Consider the following 21478-nt stretch of genomic DNA (forward strand, 5'->3'; position numbering starts at 1 on the left):
CTCTATTACTAATTACGAAAAAGTAGAATATAAATAAATCTCTAACTTTTCCTAAACAATATAGCTAATTACGGAAAAAAAAAGAGACAAAAAACGAAATTGCTAAAAACAATAGTTTCAACCGAAAACGATTTTCCTAAAACCCTTACGCCACAAAGAATACTTTCCACACTAATCTCAGGTGAAGTTTAACATAACAAAGTTTCTTTCTATAAAATGATTAATGATATACTGATTAATGATATTCATAGGAATCACATAAAAAAAATTTAGTGAAAGCCAATATAATATTCATATCTCACAGCTCTACATAGAACATGTGGATAACAGTTACACAACCGAACTGGAAAAGACAAAGAACCGTCCAGATCAAAAATTAAGTAAAAACTAATATAATATTCATATTTCATAGCTCTACATAGAACATGTGGATAACAGTTACACAATCGAACTGGAGAAGAAAAAGAACCATCCACATAAAAAATTAAGTAAAAGCCAATATAATATTCATATTTCATAGCTCCACATAGTAACTATAATTTTCATAATAATTTAATTTCGAAAGCAAATACCATGTTTGATATAGGTCTGTAACCTAGCATCTTGGGTTTGACATAAGACTGTAACTTAGCATCTTGACTTAATTCTTCACCTCTCACATACTGTGTTTTTTTTGTTGCCATTCCCAAACTCATTTGCTCACCTTTTTGGAGGCTCATTACTTTACTTAAATTTAGATATATAATAGCAGTCCATTTTGTCATTTTTTTATGAGGGTGTCCACGTCGACAAATTTTAAGTACCCTCTTTACTCATAAGAAATCAGGAGAAACCCCGCGATTTAAACTCCCAAAAGTTAAACACTTAGACCCAAACCCAAAGAAAAAACAATTCGTCAAAGATATATACAAGATATAAAACCCATTACAAAAACCCCACCTAAAATTCTCCCCTATGGCACTCTGACTATGCTATCTTCACCATCTCTTTCAAGGTAACCCAGAATCTCTAACTTTAATAATATGATCTATGTTGCTTAAAAGTTCATTAGGTAATAATAATAAATGTACTTTCTATGTACCAATTGCTGCTAAGTACAAGAGGATGGAAACCCAAGATGCTATTCCACGCCCCTACAACTGCAATATGCTGGTCAACCTATAAAAAAAATGGAAGAGATAGTAATAAAACTAGGTAACGAATCTCTAGCGTCAAATTCAAATTTAAAGTGCCATCCAAACTTATTATCGGTATCTCTCTCTCAAAAAAATTCTATACACTTCTTCTTCACCTAAATCTGACGAAGGAGAAGTTCACTGCTTCTCAGTATAAGCCAAAAGCTAACAAATAAAGCTTTAGATCTACAAGGTAAATTTGAAGTCCATGTCAATTGTTTTTCTTTTCTCTCTCTTCTTTATTTACGAGAGTTACTACTCCCCCGCCCTCTCTCTCTAGAACAATGGGTATTTTTTATTGGTGGTAAATTGGGTTTTTGATTGAGTTTATTGTTTTTGGATTTAGCATGGTTTTTTTGTAATGGCATTTGGTTCAGTTTGGTGCAGGAAATCAATAACCAAAATATTGGTTTTGGGTCTGTGGCACTTGAGGAAGATGTTGTTTCATTACCCAAAGGTATGAATTAGAGCTGAATTAATAAATTTATCACGAGAAATCAGGAAAAACCCCACAATTTAAACTCTGAAAAGTGATCAAACCTAAACCTAAAAAACCCCTCGATTTAAACCAAAAACCCCACGAAAAGTTAAACACTTAGACCCAAAAGAAAAAACAATTCCTCACATTAAAAAAAAAAAAAAAAAAAAAAAAAAAAAAAAAAAACCTTTCTTCCCCATCCATCACTTCTATAAGAAAAAAAAAAAAAGGGGGGGTTTGAATGATCTATTCTTCCCAGCATATATATTAGGCAAAATCGAATTTAAATAATAAGTGAGAGACTCTCTTCAAATCAGTCTCTTAATAAGAAAATCGCTTCGTTGAGCTTTCTCTATTTGAGACCCAGGTATTGGTTAATACTCCTCAAGGCATATTAGAGATATTTTCAGGGTTGCTTGGGAGGCACAATATCTACAATATCGTTGCTACTGTAGCAGTTGGAATTGTTGTGGGAGCACCATTGGAAGGCATTGTTCGAGGTATTGAGGAGGTCAATTCAGTTCCAGAAAGGTGTCAATTGATAGATGAAGAACAGGCATTTGGAGTAATTGTAGACTATGCACATACTCCCGATGCTTTGTCTAGACTACTTGACACAGTGAGGGAGTTGAGCCCACGGAGAATCATTACTGGTATGTTGGTTCCTTTCATTTCATTTTCTCTGAATTAATTGGTCACAGCTAGCAATGTTCTGAAACTAAAAAAGACGCATTGTGTTTTGTTAGTTAAATAATATATTTGAGTCGTCATTTGTCCATATCCAACTTTTATGGAAATTGCAATGCGTTGTTGGGATTAGATCTTGAGTTAATGAGTATACCATATCCAAGTCATAGCAGATTTTCATAGTCCATATCCACCCGTCCTTTAGGTCGAACAGTCTATATTAACTAGACTCCGTTTTGAATCAAATTCCAGACTTAGTAGAAATTATGTTTTTGCATATTCAAGTGTTTGTTCCTATGAAGGATTTGGTGTATTACAGTTTTTCTATGTTCACTGTTTGTATCAATAACACCTTCAAAGTAGCAAAATGTTATATACCTTAAATAACTTAAGTAAACTACTTAAATCAATAACTGTTTTTTCTTTTTGACAACATCTGTAATGATATTAGCGCATAAGATGATGCGAGAATATCGTATAGTATAGTCGTATACATTGTTAATGGAGCTCTCTGAATAACATGATCAAAATTATGTGTAGATGGTTTTCGAACTTTGTATTCTTTACTTGGCTGATTGATTATTTTGTGCTTTCATTGAAGTCATTGGTTGTGGTGGAGATAGAGACAGAGGTAAAAGACCAATGATGGCGAAGATTGCAACGAACAAAAGTGATGTGACTATGCTGAAATCGAATAATCCAAGGACAGAAGATCCATGTAAGTCCAGGTTTTGACTTTGGTGTGCTTCCCACCATATATTGCATTATATCCAACTTTTATGGAAATTGCAGTACGTTGTTGGGATTAGATCTAGAGTTAATGAGTAGACCATATCCAAGTCATAGCAGACTTTCATAGTCCATATCCACCCGTCCTTTAGGTCGAACAGTCTATATTAACTAGACTCAGTTTTGAATCAAATTCCAGACTAAGTAGAAATTGTATTTTTGCATATTCAAGCGTTTGTTCCTATGAAGGATTTAGTGTATTACGGTTTTTCTGTGTTCACTGTTTGTATCAATAACACCTTCAAAGTAGCAGAAGGTTATATACCTTAAATAAGTTAAGTAAACTACTTAAATCAAAAATTGTTTTTTCTCTTTGACAACATCTCCATGTCTATTGTTTTTCTTCTCTCTCTTCTGTATTTACGAGAGTTACTACTCCCCCCTTCTCTCTCTAGAACAGTGGGTATTTATTATTGGTGGTAAATTGGGTTTTTGATTGAGTTTATTGTTTTTGGATTTATCATGGTTTTTTTGTAATGGCATTTGGTTCAGTTTGGTGCAGGAAATCAATAACCAAAATATTGGTTTTCGGTCTTTGGCACTTGAGGAAGAGCCTGCTCCATTACCCGAAGGTATGAATTAGAGCTAAATTAATAAATTTGTGATATTGGTAGGAAGTATAGACTCACCTTTTTATTATCTTTGGCTTGAGGACTGAAATCTACGTATTGCATGAGAAAATTATGTGTCTATCATTAGTTGTTATTTATCTCTTTCTTCACATTTGTACTTTCGAGTCTCTCACTCATCATTTTGTCCGTCACTTTTCCTGAGTTCTTTCTCTCTCAATTAGCAAAACATGGATAACGTTTGCCTATTCCTCTCATAAGTATCTTTTTTTCTTCTCTAGCCTATTTGCCACTCTTTCTTCGTCACTTTTCCTGAGTTCTTTCTCTCTCAATTAGCAAAACATGGATAATGTTCGCCTATTCCTCTCACAAGTATCTTTTTTTCTTCTCTAGTCTATTTGCCACTCTTTCTTTTCTTCTTGAGAAAAAGGACCATACTTAGAATTTGGAAGTGTTTTCTCCATCTATTTTTTAGGTTATCAATTAATTGTTTACTTTAGCTTTGGTCACAAAATACACACCAATTACGGGAGCTTCTGGATTCTCAGAGTTTTTCTTTGATTAATAGTTCCCACATTAATTCCATCTTTTATGTTTATGTAATTAATCAGTGTCAATTGTCCTACTAAATGAAACTTCTTTTAGCTTCAATCACAAAAAATACTTATTACCTCTTACCAGCCAAACCTGTGTAACTTTGTTCTACGTTAGTGCCATTAGAAAGTCTCTGCTGTTATGGAGCTTATTCTATTCATAGCGATTCTTAGTACGTATAAGGCTCAGACAAAGTTTAAGTTTAGGAAGTTTAGTCTTTTGATTTAAGTTTACTTACCAAGAGTTGGGGATTCAACCTACTTGGACCGGTTGGATATGCGAGGCGAGTAGTGTAACATCACGCTCGCACAACTCAACCCAACTTGGGGGTTGAAGTTCCAATCTTTGACAAACATTTTCTAAGCTTTTACGTATTTTGTTTAATTAATCCTAGTTAATTAGCTAATCGTAATAATCTTGACGCAGTCATTGTAGTTGGCATACAAATAATTATGCGTAGTTAATTTATAATTCTTAGAAGTGAAAAATTAGGAATATTTGTTTATTGTGCATTATGAGTATCCAAAACTTCATAAGTGCAGTTAGGCCACATATATTCATGATGTTTTATGTTGGCTGGCTATTGAAAAGTGGGTAACAGCCAATTCAAATTTGGTTTAAGATTAAATGTGGATGTTGAGCAAGTTGTTCATGTATACATATATTTGGTTTAGGTTTTAAGAGTATGAGCAGTTACATAAATCTTTCTTTATTGCTTTTTAGCACTAGAAGTTCATTTAGCTTTCATAGGTTTGCCTGGAAGTTGACCAAAAAATATGAGTTAAATGATGTTGCCTCTTTGAAGCAATATCTAGATTCTTTTGCGCTACAGATTCTACCGTTATAGACGGAGTGGTTTAGAAAAACATAATATTTCTTTATGCTGTTTTGACACATTTACATGCAGTAGCCATTCTTATTCATTAAGAAAAAATAAATAAAGTTTTAGATTTATCCTTTAATCCTCAATTAATTTTGGAAATATGTGTATATAAGTAGGTGTTTTCTTTTCAGCTAGCTTTTTTACATACAAAACCAGATTGGCGATTCTTTTGCATTCTCATTTTCATTGTATATTCATTTTATTTATGTTTTTTTGATAAATATTGCAATTGAATCTTATTGTAGTTTTAATTAATACCAATACCACTATATCGCCCACCTCGAATGTCATGTTTATCGGGTCTAATTCAGATGATTTTTTTCTTTAATGTGATTAACACTTTAGGCTGGAAGGATTTAAATACCAAGGAGAGAGCATCACTGCAACACAAGGCTTCATTACTGTAATAGTCACATGTTGCCATGTTGGTAACAACAAATCTGTATTTGTGGTTATTTGTGTTGTAGGCACTTCAAGTAACACAGTGCTTTAGAAGGCAACTAAAAATAGCTTTTCCCACTAAAAATAACCTGGGTAAGTAGTATAGGTCACCACTTAGGGAGACAAAAACAACTTCCTATCATCTGTAGAAGACGAGAGTTTCAAACTATAACCCGTCCGTTGGTGTTCGTTGCCTTCCATCCAATGCCATAGTACTGCTTTGCTTGATAGCCTCAAACGATTTTTATATGTAATAATTTTTGTTTTTGGGTTTTTTATCATTTCACAAACAAAACCATGATATGGATTCTTTTCTATTTTGATTATCGTTGAATATTTTGTTTCGTGTGTATTCTATAATAACTATTGTTTCTTTCATCAAGATAATTGGTCGAGTAAGGGTTGATATATTTTTTTTACTTTTTAAATATTGTATCTGAAGAATCCTAAATTTCTCCAAAAATGTAATGTGGTTCTTTAGATAGTGTGTTTTTTAATTATTTTATTTAGAATGTGTTTTTGCTAACTTTTGTATCTTTGTGGAATTTGGAGTACCAGATCGTTGAAATTTCATAGAATGTGTAGTATGTAGAAAGAAGAAGCTGGTTGGATTCTCATAGATCACTTATGAATTAAAATAATAATAATAAATATATATAGAATAAATAAAGAAAAAAAAAAAAAGAATAAGAATAAGAAAGGAATTCAAGGAGATTTTGGAAGAAGAAGATAGGGTTTTTTAGAACGAAGGTGAATAGGGTTTTGTTAAGACTTTCCTATTTTGAGTTGTTGCAGTTTTTTTCTCCAGTTTTTTCCGTTCCTGATTTATCACACCACCAAAACATAAGGTTTGAGATTTACAACTTCTTTGGACCGGAAGCATTCATTTAGCTCCTCCTCCCACTCCAATAACAGCACCACCAAACACGGATACAACCAACCGTAAGTGATCAAACTTATATTAAGCGAATTTTCTTGCAACGAAATATAATTTGCTAACTTGATTTTCTGAAATAGGGCTTTGGTACGGTGCAAGCCTGTAATTGATGCAAGGTTTAATAAGAGAATTTTCATTTTGTCATAGTGAACGGGTTTAATAAACTTGCTTATCATGTGAACGACCAACCCAGACTTGTAGAGTTGTATATTTCATTCAATAATTGGTGAACCAAAATAGGGTATTTTCATATATAACTAAGTTTTCTTTTGAAATTGATCATTTTACCTACATTAGGTCGATTGGCACGCTTTTATTTCTAGATGATGGGGTGTGTATGCTAGCCAACAACATTGAATAATGACACTTCTTGGCTGGCATTTTCGTAAATATATATGTTTTCCATGACCTCTAAATTCAAATTTATAAATTTACACCTAATTGCAGGTTAAAACAAAATTGTTATCTTTCAAGTTCTTATATAGGTATGGTGAGTTGCGGAAGGTTGAGAAAGCGAAGTGATGGACCTGTTGTTTATGTTGTTTGTCGGGTTTTACAGTGTCGGTGCTATTATTACGCACAACACTAGCTTTGACATATAGTTTATCAAGGAGAGACATTAGTTGCTACCACTGGATCAAGAGCATTACAAGCTAATGCTAAGTATGCAAGGGATCGGATTGTATGCATGGCCTTATAATATTTTTTTTGCCTCTTACAACACTTTGGTAAGATATTTTTTTATCGTAAGTTGTTTTCACATTATTTGCATATTGAGGATTACTTAAGCTTTCAGTAACACTTTCTTTGAATAGTGCAACGCGCAAAACTACTGATTAATGACCAAAATAGTCTAGAAGTCAATTGGTGAACATGCCTTTACAATGATGGTAACATTGCATTTGCTTAAAATCCCAATATTTTACATCTTTATGTTTTGGTGCTATGATTCATCCCCCTCCCCCTTCTTTCCAACACATCTAATCTCCATTTAGCATTAATATTTTTTATTCTCTGTTATAGTGCATGTTCTTTGCAGTTAAGCTGAACCATCTAGCTTGAGGAAGCAATGATCATAATACTCGCTTGCTTTTCACTTCAACACAAAAAGTCTACTACAAGGTAACATTGTTAGTTTTTTAGTATGTCGTGAGGATTAGAGTATGATATCATCCATGGATTTAGTGTGATACAACTGAAATGTAATAACTCATTTTAGGCAATCAGGTTTGAAAGTGTTTTTGTATTACTAGATGAGTTTTAACACTGTTGTAGTCTACTCATTTTAGGCAATCAGGTTTGAAAGTCCATTTGTATTACTAGATGAGTCTTAACACTGCTGTAGTCTACCGACAAAGGTCATTTGAACGTCACAAAGTTTAGATCACATTTTCTTAGACTTTTGTTTCAATTCATGAATTACTATTTTGTTTCAATTATGATTTTTAAGATATATCGCTCAACCCTCCTCAATTGAGGAAGCGTTAATAGAGCCCCAAAGCTAATTACGATAAAATAGCTTAATTTATTTCAATACTTAGATGACGTGATTAGCATGCGAGCTTATTTTATTGTCTAAATTCTTCTCTTAAACATTTGAGGCCATTAAATTGTTGTTTCTGTAAGCTTGGTCACTGCATCAAAGAGTCAATCACCTAGAGAAGTTATTAATTTCTCTCTTCAACATCATTAAACTTTAGGGGTTTGGCGGGTGGGTGCTAGCATTTTTGGTGTTGTATATAGTATGATAATTATTTACTGTTTAGTCTTTGTATGTTTCTATATGGTTTTTATGTTCAATATACTGCTTTAGAACCCTACTTTATATCCAATGGGATTAAATGAAACACCTCAGGTCCTTCTTAATTAAACCAAAAATATAAAATCAGTGATCCGTATAACACTCAATGAACCCTAATTTGTAAGTGTGGGAATGTTGGGTGATTTTTAAGTATCTTTGGGTTGGGAGACTGCTTACTATCAATCAAATAAATTTTGTTTAGTCTAATGTGTTATATAGCCACAATCTAAAAAAGGTGGTTTGGTTTTTTTTCCTCCTGTTGTAATATATCAATCTGCTCACTCTCTGGACGTTTGATTTGACCAGCAAAAGAAACTTATTAGAGGCGTAACAAATGGACAAACTTATATCATCCAAACTGTGTAGAACACATACTAAAGTTGAGGTAGATATTTCCACTAAAGTTGCATATGTAAGTACATTTTCATTTTCTTTAGCAAACATTGTGTTATGATCGAATGTTGATTGTGTTTTGTGATTCATTATTTATTTATTTATAGGGTTAGTTAGACTTACCCCCCCCCCCCCCATTACTAGTTGCAATTAGTGTTACCCCATTTTCAAAAATATTAGTGATACCCCCTCCCCCCAATTGCAAGATCCAACGGTTACGAGATGAATTTTTTTTTTCAGATGAAGAAATTTGACCATTAGATCACTCAAATATTTTTGAAAATGGGGGGGGGGGGGTAAGTCTAACTAACCCTTATTTATAATACTCTTCAAGTTGAGAAGCAATTCATTGAGTGTTCAAGTCTTTAAGTAAAACAAAGAAAGAGTGAAGCAGCTTGAACTGAAATATATTTCTTTACAATTTAATTTTGCTTCTTGATGTACTTTGTGTTTATTCACATCATCTAAAAAAAGCTTGCGTTTTCATCCTCCTAAACTCCTTTGGAAAGCTTTTCCATAACTTAGCTATTACCCAACACCTTACTGAGTAGTTTAGTACAAGTTGTAACGAACTCTAAATTTCCTCGGGTCTACCACTAGCAGACTACAATAAGTGTCATAATATCTTCAAACCATGACTACAGTGAGATGTTTACTAAAATATGCCCACGCCATAGAAACCGAAGTTTACTTAGTTGTTTGTTCTCTGTTCTCAGTTCACACCAAATACGCTACAAAAGATTTGGATGGTATACAAGCGCTGAAGCACATAGGCGATTTGATCTCTTGGAGGTTGGAGCATTGATAGTGAGTCTGAGTTTTGTTGTGTATCAGTAGTTTACACATGAACAAGGAATATGCTAAAAGACTTGCAATTTAATAATTTTCTACCTAATATGCATGCATTTCCTGGGAAGCCTATGTAGTACCAAAAGTTGCCTTTTTGTCTATGCCTTTAAAGTAGTTGCATGAGTCTATGAAATCAATTTCAAGACACCCTCACAATCCCTGAAAGTTGCATCCCACCTAGCTACAAAACCATTGCATAAAAGTGACATTGTAAGAAATGACATCCTCATAATCCATGAAAATATCACCCAACCCAGCTTGACCTGCTTTGCCTAAGATATGTCCTTTGACAATCACTTTACCATTTGAATTGCCAAATCAATTTGTTTCAATGTTTACGTAAGGGTTAGAGGTTATTTTGGATGCTTCCTTGATATGCCTTTAGATTATTGATATTTACAAAGAGAAGATTTTTAATGTTAGATGTCTGAGATTTTGGTGATATGGTGATTGAGCAGAGTCAAGATTAGGCATGAAAAGTTGAAGGAGGTCCTTCTGGTGGATATTGTGGGAACTTTCAACGGTGGATTTTTTGTCGTGGGATCTCTCAGACTCATGGACTCTCATTGTTAGCATTACCTGAAACTTTGTTGTTGGTAAGTTCCTTTCTCTATAAAAGTTCTAATATACAAAGATTGAGAAACCTTTGAGTGCATATATTATTTACAGCCCAACTGCTCACATTTGAACATGAGTGTTTTTATTTGACCATTTCATTTTTCGTTCATTTTACATCGATTCTAGGACACACTATAAGTTTATTTAATCATTGGTTGCATGAAAAACAAATGGTTGAACACACTGTCCTGTAATGAATTGAGTGTTACCTTCTTCTACACTCCATTTAGAATTTTCATTAGATCTAACTACTGAAGTTTAATCCAAATTTGACTATTAGTTAAGCCTGGCATTGATTTTTAAATTGGTTGGTTTAGGACTTTAGGTGAAAAGGAAAGAAGGTCAACGTGTTATTGCTAAAGTTGTCTATTCTAGATAAGCTTCTTGGTGGAATCGTTGTTTATAGATATATTTCATTCGCTTGAATTTTTCGTTATCAGTTTTTTTTTTACTGTGATTTGACCAGTATGATTTTTTTTATCAATATTTGACCAGTATGATTAATATTTTTGTTCTAAAATGTGATATGTGATATGGTATTGTTAGTTGTTAGTCTTTGTTCATTTGCATGATGTCTAGCTTCCAATATTTTTCTTTTTTGCAGTGATCTGATTCTTCTGCCGATTAAACTCTTACAAATAATAATAATCCATCATAATAGTACCGATGGTTATTCGCCATTTATATGTTTTGGTTATACTGTGTTAGTTGATTGAAAAGTAGTCTGAACTCTATATATGGGTAGTTGTTTCAATCTAGAAGTATCCAATGGATGTGCATATGCATTATTGTGATGATAGGTTTGTTTTAAGCAGTTTCGAAAGGAAGCAAATACCATGTTTGATATAGGTCTGTAACCTAGCATCTTGGGTTTGACATAAGACTGTAACTTAGCATCTTGACTTCATTCTTCACCTCTCACATACCGTGTTTTTTTTTGTTGCCATTCCCAAACCTGTTGCTCACCGAAAATGGTTTTTTCAATCAGTGTTATTTTTCAGTCTTTGGTATGATGCTTATTCCACACAAACATCCTAACTTTGTATATAAAATACTACAAATGATTACTTCATGTGGTTTCGTCGCAAGAAGCTCATGACATTGCAACTGTTATTGATTGAATGATGGTAGAGTTTTCTTACCATGATATTTATTGTAGAGTTTGATTATCTCCTATAGAATTACACATCTTAAAACTTGGAATTTTGGAGAACTCTGATACTTAGTTTATGGCATTGGGTACTTTTTTTGATTGGGTTCATTAGCACAACCCAGTAGGTTTTGTTGAGGCAGTCTTGGGCTTGCACACTATTCTAGCCCAACCATGTAGGTATTTTTTATTTTTTTATTTTTTTTCATCAGAAAACTGAAAAGATATTGTATGGTTTGCATCCTTAGGAACCACACGAGCACCATTTCCTTAATTCTTAACTCTTTGTTGTTGTTGTTAGCACTGATGGCTTTGTCTTTCTCAAGTGTTACACTTCCATCCTCAAAGTTCCCAACCAATTCAGTCTCTAATCATGTATTCCAAAAGTCCCTTATTATCACAAAATGTGAACAAACAAATGATTCATCAGAGTTATCTACAGACCAAAATTCAACACTCAAGATAGGGTCTGTGATCATAGTGGTTGATGCTCCAAAAACCATTAAAACAGCTGCTTTAATATCGTGTCTCAAAGTTAACGCAGACTTAGTCAAGACAGGTGATGTAGGAAGGTAAGTAGTGTAAACTCATCTAATTATTTCAAGCTCAATTAAGCCTTGCTTTTAATTTGCTCCTACATGTGTGTGTGCATGTCACGCTATCCCAAGTTGAATTGAACTTAGAGCTTGAGTGTTTTGTCCATGCATTGTAAATATTAATGCAGTTACTTATTTTGTGCAGAATCGTTGCAAGAAAGCCAAAAGATGTATGGGCAGTTCAGCTTGCTATTGGTACATATCTAATAGATGGGAAACATTTCAGGCCCTTGGACCTTGATCAACAATGAATATATTTACATAATGATCTTGAAGAGGTGATCGAAAGAAGAATTTCTTATGGTAAAATCTGTGATGTTTAAGTAGATCATTGTTCTGATTGTATCGTTGAATAGTTCTTAGATGTGCTTCAACAGCCATTCTTGTGAAACTTCAGAGGAATGAGAATCATTTTGTAATCTAGGCAATGCATATGGTTATTTGTAAATTTCCCCTAATCAGCATCTTAGGTAACCGCCTTTTCGCTAGTCAGTCTGTGTCGCACCTATATGTACAAGTCTTTGCGAATATGATTTTATGAAACAATCATCCAATAATAAAGGGTATTAGATAATATGACTTCTTTATACTCAGTTCTAACTTCCCAAGCTCCCATCAATCTTGATGAAAATTATGTCCAAATAACTTATAGCGCAATGTGATTTCACGCATTCACTGCATATGTTGTATGTGCTAATGTGTGTGGGTGTGGGTGCGGGTGTGGGTGTGGGTGCATGTAATAGTGATCTAATTCTTCTACTAATTAAACTCTTACAAATAATAATAATCCATCATAATAGTACAAATGATTCTTCGCCATTTATATGCTTTGGTTATACTGTTTTAGTTGATTGAAAATTATTTTGAACTCTATATAGGGGTAGTTGTTTCAATCTAAAAGTATCCAGTGATTTATGAAGTCATATCCTTAGATATATATTATAGCTATACCCTCCCTCTTGGTTATATTTTTTAAGGCTTCATAGAGTCTCCAATTTTTTGTAAACTCTAATACTAATTACAAAAAAAATAGAATTCCAAATCCTTATATATATTATAGCTATACCCTCACCAATCTATTTTTTGGAGTACTCACAGAGACTCCAGTTTTTTCTAAACTCTATTACTAATTATGAAAAAGTAGAATATAAATAAATCTCTAACTTTTCCTAAACAATATAGCTAATTACGAAAAAAAAAAGAGACAAAAAATGAAATTGCTAAAAACAATAGTTTCAACCGAAAACGATTTTCCTAAAACCCTTACGCCACAAAGAATACTTTCCACACTAATCTCAGGTGAAGTTTAACATAATAAAGTTTCTTTCTAGAAAATGATTAATGATATACTGATTAATGATATTCATAGGAATCACATAAAAATTTTAGTGAAAGCCAATATAATATTCATATCTCACAGCTCTACATAGAACATGTGGATAACAGTTACACAATCGAACTGGAAAAGACAAATAACCGTCTAGATAAAAAATTAAGTAAAAGCTAATATAATATTCATATTTTATAGCTCTACATAGAACATGTGGATAACAGTTACACAATCGAACTGGAGAAGAAAAAGAACCATCCACATAAAAAATTAAGTAAAAGCCAATATAATATTCATATTTCATAGCTCCACATAGTAACTATAATTTTCATAATAATTTAATATATCGGCACCCGTTCATAGAACGAGTTTGAAAACTAGTTAAACCATATAACACTAGCTATTCTGCCCGTCCTATGGTCGGGCTTGTTAATTTAAGACTTGTAAATTTGACGTGTGATGTTTAATTTGGGTACTTCCAAATTATTTAGTAATGTGGTATTGTGGTGTACTGCAAATGCTAAAATTAAAAAGCTAGAGAAAGGAGAGCAAAGGCGCCTTGTGCAAACAATTCAATGTAGAGATGAAGTACAAATGAGTTGTTAAGAGGGAAAACAAAAAAAATGACATGGATAAAACTAATAGAAACTTATAGCCAAATTATGCTCGAGCATTCAAAATTTTACTCAGTGGAACTTCAATTCCATTTGATGACCCAGGAAATATCTTAAAAAGAAATATATATATAAGTAATATACCAATAAGTTGATTTCCAAATCACACGTAATTTGAACCTTTCAATTATGTTTGTTAGACTTATCCTAACAAGTGCACGTTGTAGTTGTAGATGAGAAAGAAAAAAGGTTAGTGCATCTCTGTAACAATGGAAAAACCTTGGGCATGGACTTGGATTCAATAGGTAAAACTAAAATAGAAAATAAAATCTCTTAAATTTCCAATAATAGTCAGTTGGTTGGTCAATCATTCATCGAAAAAATGGAGTTACAATAGCATCTGAGGCATATTACCTAGTTACCATGTATTGCAAAGGGTCATATTGAATCTACATAAGAGATTACATCAATAAGAATTAAAGTACACCCCTTAGTCACTATATGTAGTAGGTCACTCTGACTTGTCCTCATATACAGTAGTAATGACATTGTTATCTAGTTCTTCCTGGCTTGTTAGCTACTTAGCTCTTCCCTTCACATTAACTCTTAAAGATGATGGGCATGATATAAGTTGGATTAGCTCATAGAAACATGAAGATAGAGGTTAATGAGATATAAAACTAAATCAGAAAGAAAACCAAACTTTACTTGCTAATGTCTTCACTACTGAGGTGGAATTCCAAAAGAATTGTTCTTGCATAAAAAAAAAAGATAAAAGAATTGTTCATAATCATTAAGCTTATGTTCAACATATAAATATATATATACACACACGTTACATTGTTGATATCATATGCATATAAAATAACATAATTAAGATACTCACCTTTGATGAAGCACTTAGAGAATTCCAGAAAACTAATTGAATAGTAGCTTTTGCATAATAAGAATTCACCAATAAACGAAACATGCAATAGTTTAAGTTTTCCCTAGTCACTTGAGTTTCTTCATATTTTCTAAGATCCTTCTTGAGAGTGCCAAACCGACGGGTCAGTACTCGACTCTTTTAGTTGAGATGAGAATCACCCAATTAGTAGCCAAAGTCCTGGCTATTAATCCACATCCCTTATCATCATCTCTTGTGTGATACCCTCAATAGCAATGGAAAAACCAAATGTGACACTTACCTATTTTTTGAGACTCATCCTTGGGGTCTTAATTTCAACTAACAACTTGCTAAAAATATAAGAATCTCCAATTTCATGCAAAATATATGTTTTCTGCAACATATTACCATTTCAATATTTAATCCACAACTTACAACAACGAATAATAACAAAGAGCATGCTAAAAAATAAAACATATGATAGATTTGAAGAATGACTCCATCAAATTTCCATGATACAATTGATCTTTTTATTTTATTTTTCCAAAAAAAGTATTGTGCACCACATGTTACTTGCAACAACAACCATGTGGTAGGATACAAATTCAATTTCTCATCAACTCACCAAGTACAACCAATAGAACATATGGCAATCCTAATTAGACGACTTTAGACTCTTTAATTGGATATCGAATTTCACCAGTTGAATGCAACCCCTCATATGGGCTAATAGAGTAATAAATATGTCCTAGCATTTCTTTTCTTTTTTTTCTCTACCAATCAATGACCCTAAACTTTTCAAGGTCTTAAAGACTGGGCTCAAGGCTAGAAGAAGCAGGTAGCTACTGGTTTGTTATCACCAAAGACACAAAAACAACAGCAATTAAAGGAAATAATAACTTTGCAATTAAAACTATAAAAAAACAACATACAATTTTCAAAGAGAATCCAAAAGCAACCACAAACCTCCTAGATAAGCAATAAGGTTAGGTAATGTGCAGGAAGTAAAGTTTTTGTTTGCTTTAATTCTCTAGCCGTTGTGTCTGTCAAGCACCAAGCCGCCTCAAGCAACTACACAATTTAAAAAAATATATATCAAAAATCTCTTTCAACGTATATGGACTTGATTAACATAGCGGGTAGCCTTTGGTGAAGAAGGTGGTAGCCTTACGGTTTTTGACGTGGGAATAGAGAAACAATATTGACTTCTCAAGACAGGGACAAAGATACAAACATGCTCAAACTCAGCAGAAAACTCAAATAAAGAAAAACAAATCATGTCTGTCATAAGGGAACTATCAATTTGATCAATCTATATTTGAAACGAATCACTATTAAAAAAAGAAGATACAAATGGGAAAATGTATGTGTCACAGTATTGATTTATACCAGTAGTGTAGAATTTAATATAATGAAATAATAAGTAGGAGTATAAATGAACTGTACGGCTCTGTTTGGCAGTGTGAATAGAGAGTCCATATTCAAAAATTGGTGATGTGGTAGTCATGTTTACCTTGTATAGTTGTTTGGTCTGTCTTAAATGTACGTGGATACTCTAGTAAGCCCCTTGAATTGCAGGAACACAAAAGTGTGGATAAGCAAATCCAAAGGAAAAGCCCAGATTCGCTAAAACGTGTTTTCTATCCATGAGAGAGAAATAATAATAATAATAATAACACATAAAGAATGCTCTCCCTATCTCTTTCTTTTCCTCTCTCTCTCTTTCTCCTTCATGGGAATCCTAGTAATAGAACCATAAACATTATGTATTTTCTCTCTCTCTCTGCCTTTTTTATTTTCTCACACTAAAACTTTTTTTTTCCTCCAAAAAGTGGTGTTTAAATCTTCACATTATTCATCAAATTAGGATTTTCCTTTTTTTGGGAATGTTTTTTGTATAAATCAATTGGGTGCTTATGTATTCAATATTTAATTAGAATTTTTTTTTTTTTCCTTTTATTTGTTTACGAGTTTTTATTTGTTTTTAAGTTTTTATTTGCAAATTTTGTATATGATTTTTTTTTTTTTTTTTTTTTTTTTTTTTTTTTTTAGTTTTGATATAAAAAATGAGTATATAGGTGTGAATGTCAACCAAACAGTAGCCAAGTAAAACATGTGACAGGATAAGAGGCATACACACAAGTACTTCATCTCATGACTTGTATCACCTAATCATAGTTAAGTAATACAATATCTCTTGCAGCCAAACAGAGTCTACATGTCATGTAAACAAAATTATGATAGTAGTATCACTACAAAATAATCGACATATACCGACGGGCAAAAACCGTCCTGGTAGAGCTACGCCGACAGATGCAAACCGTCCCTAGGCCGTCCTAATTTGCTCTGTCACCATTGCTTTAGTTATGGACAAAAACTGTTGGGAAGGACCTATATCTATGCCGACGGTTGTGTGTGGGATGTTATCCGTTGATATATAATATCTATGTCGGCGGTTGTGTGTGGGATTTTATCCGTCGGTATATAATATCTATGCCGATGGTTATGTGTGGGATGTTATCTGTCGGTATAGGTCACCTTTGGCGACGGTTACGTGTGGGATTTTATCTGTCGTTGTATGGTACCTATGGTGAAGGAACAATATGAATCATAGGTGATGTCAGCTAGGGATTTTGTACGTCTGATTTTTTTTATTTTTTTTCTATTAATTATTTTTTTTAGATACTCATATTTTGCTAATTCAATCAATGTTTACCAAAATCCTATATTTGAATCCATACACAACTGTCTAGCATGAACTCATGGGTATCAACATATATATATATATATATATATAACTTGTGTTCATAACACAAAAAAGATGTTCAATTCAATTCAATTCTCATCTTACAAAATAAGTTCACGTCCTGAACTTAAAAAAGATCGAATTCAGTCTAGAAAATAAAACCATAGTCGTGCGATCAGTTAAGTACCTATCAAGTTCACGTCTTCCACCAAGTCAATTTAATTTCTTAAGTTACATGGCAAAAGAAGTCAAAATAAATTAAGATCACTAACTACTAGTTTTAGACAAAAGAGAAGTTGAATAAACACTTCAAGAAGACGAACTGCGAGATGCAAACACCAAGAACTCTTTAGGCCAAATGACAGCTCCTTGCACAACTTGACCAAGTGTTCTTTGTCATGCATTGTGAGGGAAAGGCAGGATAGCATCAGGCCTACGCACGACCTGGACATAAACTTTGAAGTTCCCTTCTTCTAAAGTCCTTTCACCATACTCTGTGTTAGGGTCGACGTCTTGCACAACGCCTCTAGCAACAAGTTCAAGCGGCCAACCTCCACGCAACTCACAGTCTTTGCCAATATAGTAGGCATTTTCCAGCTGAAAAGAAAACCTTTTAATTAATAAAGATTTCACATTAAAACAATACATACACACAAAGACATACTAAACTAGACCACTAGACCACCCACCCACCCACCCACACCTCAAGTTATCAAGCTGATGAAGCTCATAATACTATAATCAACATTTGAAAATTATTTCTATATAACACGCCATAGGACTACTAAACAGTATATACCTAGAAAGTACATCAACAAATAACGATAAGGACAAACGTACTGCATGTCCTATGCAGGTCTACAAACCCATTTCCTAACTCAATCAATGTGTGTAAATGCGCACATAAATGTTCATAGCCCCAAAAGCCTCACAAAGAAATCAGTGGCAGCAAGATATTCAAACACAAATTGAACTAGAATATTTACTGAAAAGTTGCTTGTATCTATAGAAATCTGACGTATCATAGATAACACTAAAAAAAACCAAGTGCATGTCAGTCTTCTTAGACTCCACCATTAATGCGGGCACACAGACACTTGCACGCACGAACAGACACAACAAACAAACACAAAGATAGATACTTAGAAATGCTTCGACTAATTAATGTTGATCATTGCTTTTTCTTTGAGCCAAATGATTTCATGTACTCTGCTGACCCAGCAGAGAACAATACTTACTCTAGTTTCTTACAATACTTGTGTTATCGTACTAATCCACTCATTTCTCTAAAACCTGATATCCTTCCCATTGACAACGACTTAGATTGTTATCAACATCCCAAACACCGAAAGGCTTGCTATGATAACCTACATTGCTCCGATATTATGTTTGATTGCTTGGACGGCTACGCTGTGAATAGTACCTATCAATATCCTACATACTTATTGCCTGAACTAGCAGTGTTTCCCAAAACAGAGCAAATTCAGGTTCCCCTACATTTATTCGGCGGTCTTTGTCGAGAGTGTGAAGAAGTCGAGCGAAAGGGGTTTGTCGGTAGCAGAAGTGTTACAGCTAGACAAAGGAGGAGAAAGATTAGTGAGAAGACTCAAAGAGTGCGAGGGTAGTGAAGGACAAGCTCTCTAATCAATCAACAAGCGAACAAGGGAGAGTGTTGCAATTAAAAGATGCTCTCCTTGCTTTCTCTGAAAGTGCCAAAATCTTCATCCATTATCTCTGCCAAGGCAAATGATATATGTAAGGAATCAAAGCGACAAACAATCAATGTGATATATTTTAAAAGCAATTGAAGAGATTGAGTTTCGAGTTCGTCGGACCTCGTATAAGGCCTCCTTAGATGATTTTAGATGGAAAAATGCTGGAAAGAAGGGAGCAGCAAAGGTAAATAGAAACTAAGAAAAGAAAAGTCGTAGAAAAGCACTTTCGAGGAGCGGACCGAAAATGAAGAGGACACTTGGAGAAGATATGGACGAAGAAGCCAATGAAGATGAGAATGGCGCTGATGACTAAGTTCTAATCATCATTTGTTACTTGATCTTCCCCGATAGGTTTCTTTTCATGTACATATAAAACATTTTAATTAATAACAAGTAAACCAGCTAGAACCAATTGCAAGATTAGAACTTAGTTCATATGTATGATCTTTAACAGAACACACGACACCTTGTGGTCTATTACGGTCACTCTCTAAAAGATAAAGTACAAATTTTAAAACAACAATAGCTAAATCGGAAAGCCCTGTATCTTTCTCTTTTCTCAAAAGGACACTATCACTCTAAATATTGAAGACAAAGACGATCTTACATTAAGTAGCTTGAGGAGAGAAACTCATATATCTATATAAATAGTCTCCTTAATTAGTTTAGCACAAGATGAGTCAACTTGGAACAAATTATAAAGGAAAATGTTCATGAAAGACCGGAACATTTATCTCATACCTAATTAGTAGACCATCAAGAGAAAAAAAAAGAACATTTATCGGTTTAAGTGATTTGGAGCATCGACCGTGAGAACGAGCAAGAATCTCCAAATCCTTATCCATTACAATCATCCTCCGAAAATGCAAACACTTTAAACAGTTAAACCCTTCTACAATCTCCCTAATCCACGGTCCAGAAAATCCTCCCCAATCTTCCGGTATGAGATTAAACATAGAAGCCCTAGGTTTCCCTTTCAATTTAAGCGATTCAAGACGTGGAAATCTCTGCCTAAGACAACGAGGCGTAGTTGTATAACAAAATGCAATCGTTACATGCTTCCTAGTTAACGAATCAATCTCATACCATCTACGACACACCAAAGAAACCACATCTCGATCCCTTGCATCATCTATATATCCCATAATACATTCTAATGCAACATCTAATATCCCAAAACTCATCCATCCATCTATTTCTCTAGAATCAGGGACTTGAATTACCCAACAATTTAAACAACCCCACCCCCAAAGACTGAAAACAAATCACAAAAATAATAGAAAATAAAATTAGACCAAAGAACCAAAATGGGGATGTATATAGAGTCTAATCCACTATGACACTATAACTGCTTACATAGTGTCTTGAACTGTTAGCTGAAAGAGCCGTAAATGAGGGGTAGCTGAACCTATGGATATGATAGAAGTAGACTCTACTGCTGCAATTCATGGTTTTGGTTGTAAGGAGATCCCTCAGAAGCTAAGCGTGATGAATGACTCCCAAATGATCTACTTTAGATTGAATAACTAGTATCTATTTGTTTCTTTTTCAGTCCATAAAAATATTCAAAATGCAACGTGTCACATGGCCCAACACCAAACAAAATCAAATAATGCCTAGCTACACTCTACAAAACCCAAATCTCCACATAACCCAACTCACACAAAACAAGAAAGTTATTAACTAAAAAGAAAAGCAACTTGATAGTTACGAGCAAAGATCTTGTGATGGTGGCATGAGAATGTGGCGATGGAACATTGTCGTTGAAAGTTCCCCTTTGGCTCATAAACAGGCCTCTAACCTCTTCCATGTGCCTCGACATTTTAGCATCCATATTCGCCTCCATAGTCTCCATCCTCCTCTCAAGGAGAGTATTTGCCTCCATCAAGCCATCATTCTTTTTCATCAAAGAGTCTCCCTTTTGTAGTACAGTTTTACAAACCCCTGTACCTAGACCTCGGAAACAACCTCTTTTATCTGGCCCAACCACCTGTTTTCATTGAGCAATTTATAGCAAGTACAAAAACTAAAATAAATATCTATCATGATATTGAAACAACTATACCGTAGCAATTGTGTCTCCAGACAAATCATATTGCGACTCACGGGTGCTTCGAGAGATGTGATTCTTAATCGAATTCTGTTAAAATTACAAAAATAAGATGAAAGTCATTCATGTTAAACTAAAGATGTATATATAAGCTATATACATACTAAAACACTAACC

The 21478-nt window shown here is 33.8% G+C and overlaps 3 long non-coding RNA genes across 4 annotated transcripts; 2 read left to right on the forward strand and 1 right to left on the reverse strand.

The window, feature by feature from the left end:
• The first annotated feature begins 1924 nt into the window (after positions 1 to 1924).
• On the forward strand, positions 1925 to 7109 carry LOC147524685 (uncharacterized). 2 transcript variants are annotated; one of them, XR_015197078.1, is made up of 4 exons: positions 1925 to 2306; positions 2942 to 3058; positions 3622 to 3701; positions 7001 to 7109. It is a non-coding gene; the product is annotated as an uncharacterized LOC147524685 (long non-coding RNA). The 2 variants fall into 2 exon arrangements; XR_015197079.1 differs by having other exon boundaries at positions 7039 to 7109.
• Positions 7110 to 7141: 32 nt separating this feature from the next.
• On the forward strand, positions 7142 to 12283 carry LOC147524686 (uncharacterized). The gene is made up of 6 exons (XR_015197081.1): positions 7142 to 7281; positions 7369 to 7443; positions 7577 to 7675; positions 9464 to 9554; positions 10055 to 10192; positions 12106 to 12283. It is a non-coding gene; the product is annotated as an uncharacterized LOC147524686 (long non-coding RNA).
• A 5300-nt stretch (positions 12284 to 17583) lies between these two features.
• On the reverse strand, positions 17584 to 20816 carry LOC147524687 (uncharacterized). Its single transcript, XR_015197082.1, has 2 exons — positions 19993 to 20816; positions 17584 to 18133 (listed from the first exon to the last, which is right to left on the reverse strand). It is a non-coding gene; the product is annotated as an uncharacterized LOC147524687 (long non-coding RNA).
• Positions 20817 to 21478: the final 662 nt, after the last annotated feature.

Source organism: Coptis chinensis, chromosome 1, assembly GCF_015680905.1.
Source record: "Coptis chinensis isolate HL-2020 chromosome 1, ASM1568090v1, whole genome shotgun sequence".
In the NCBI taxonomy this organism is placed as follows: Eukaryota; Viridiplantae; Streptophyta; class Magnoliopsida; order Ranunculales; family Ranunculaceae; genus Coptis; species Coptis chinensis.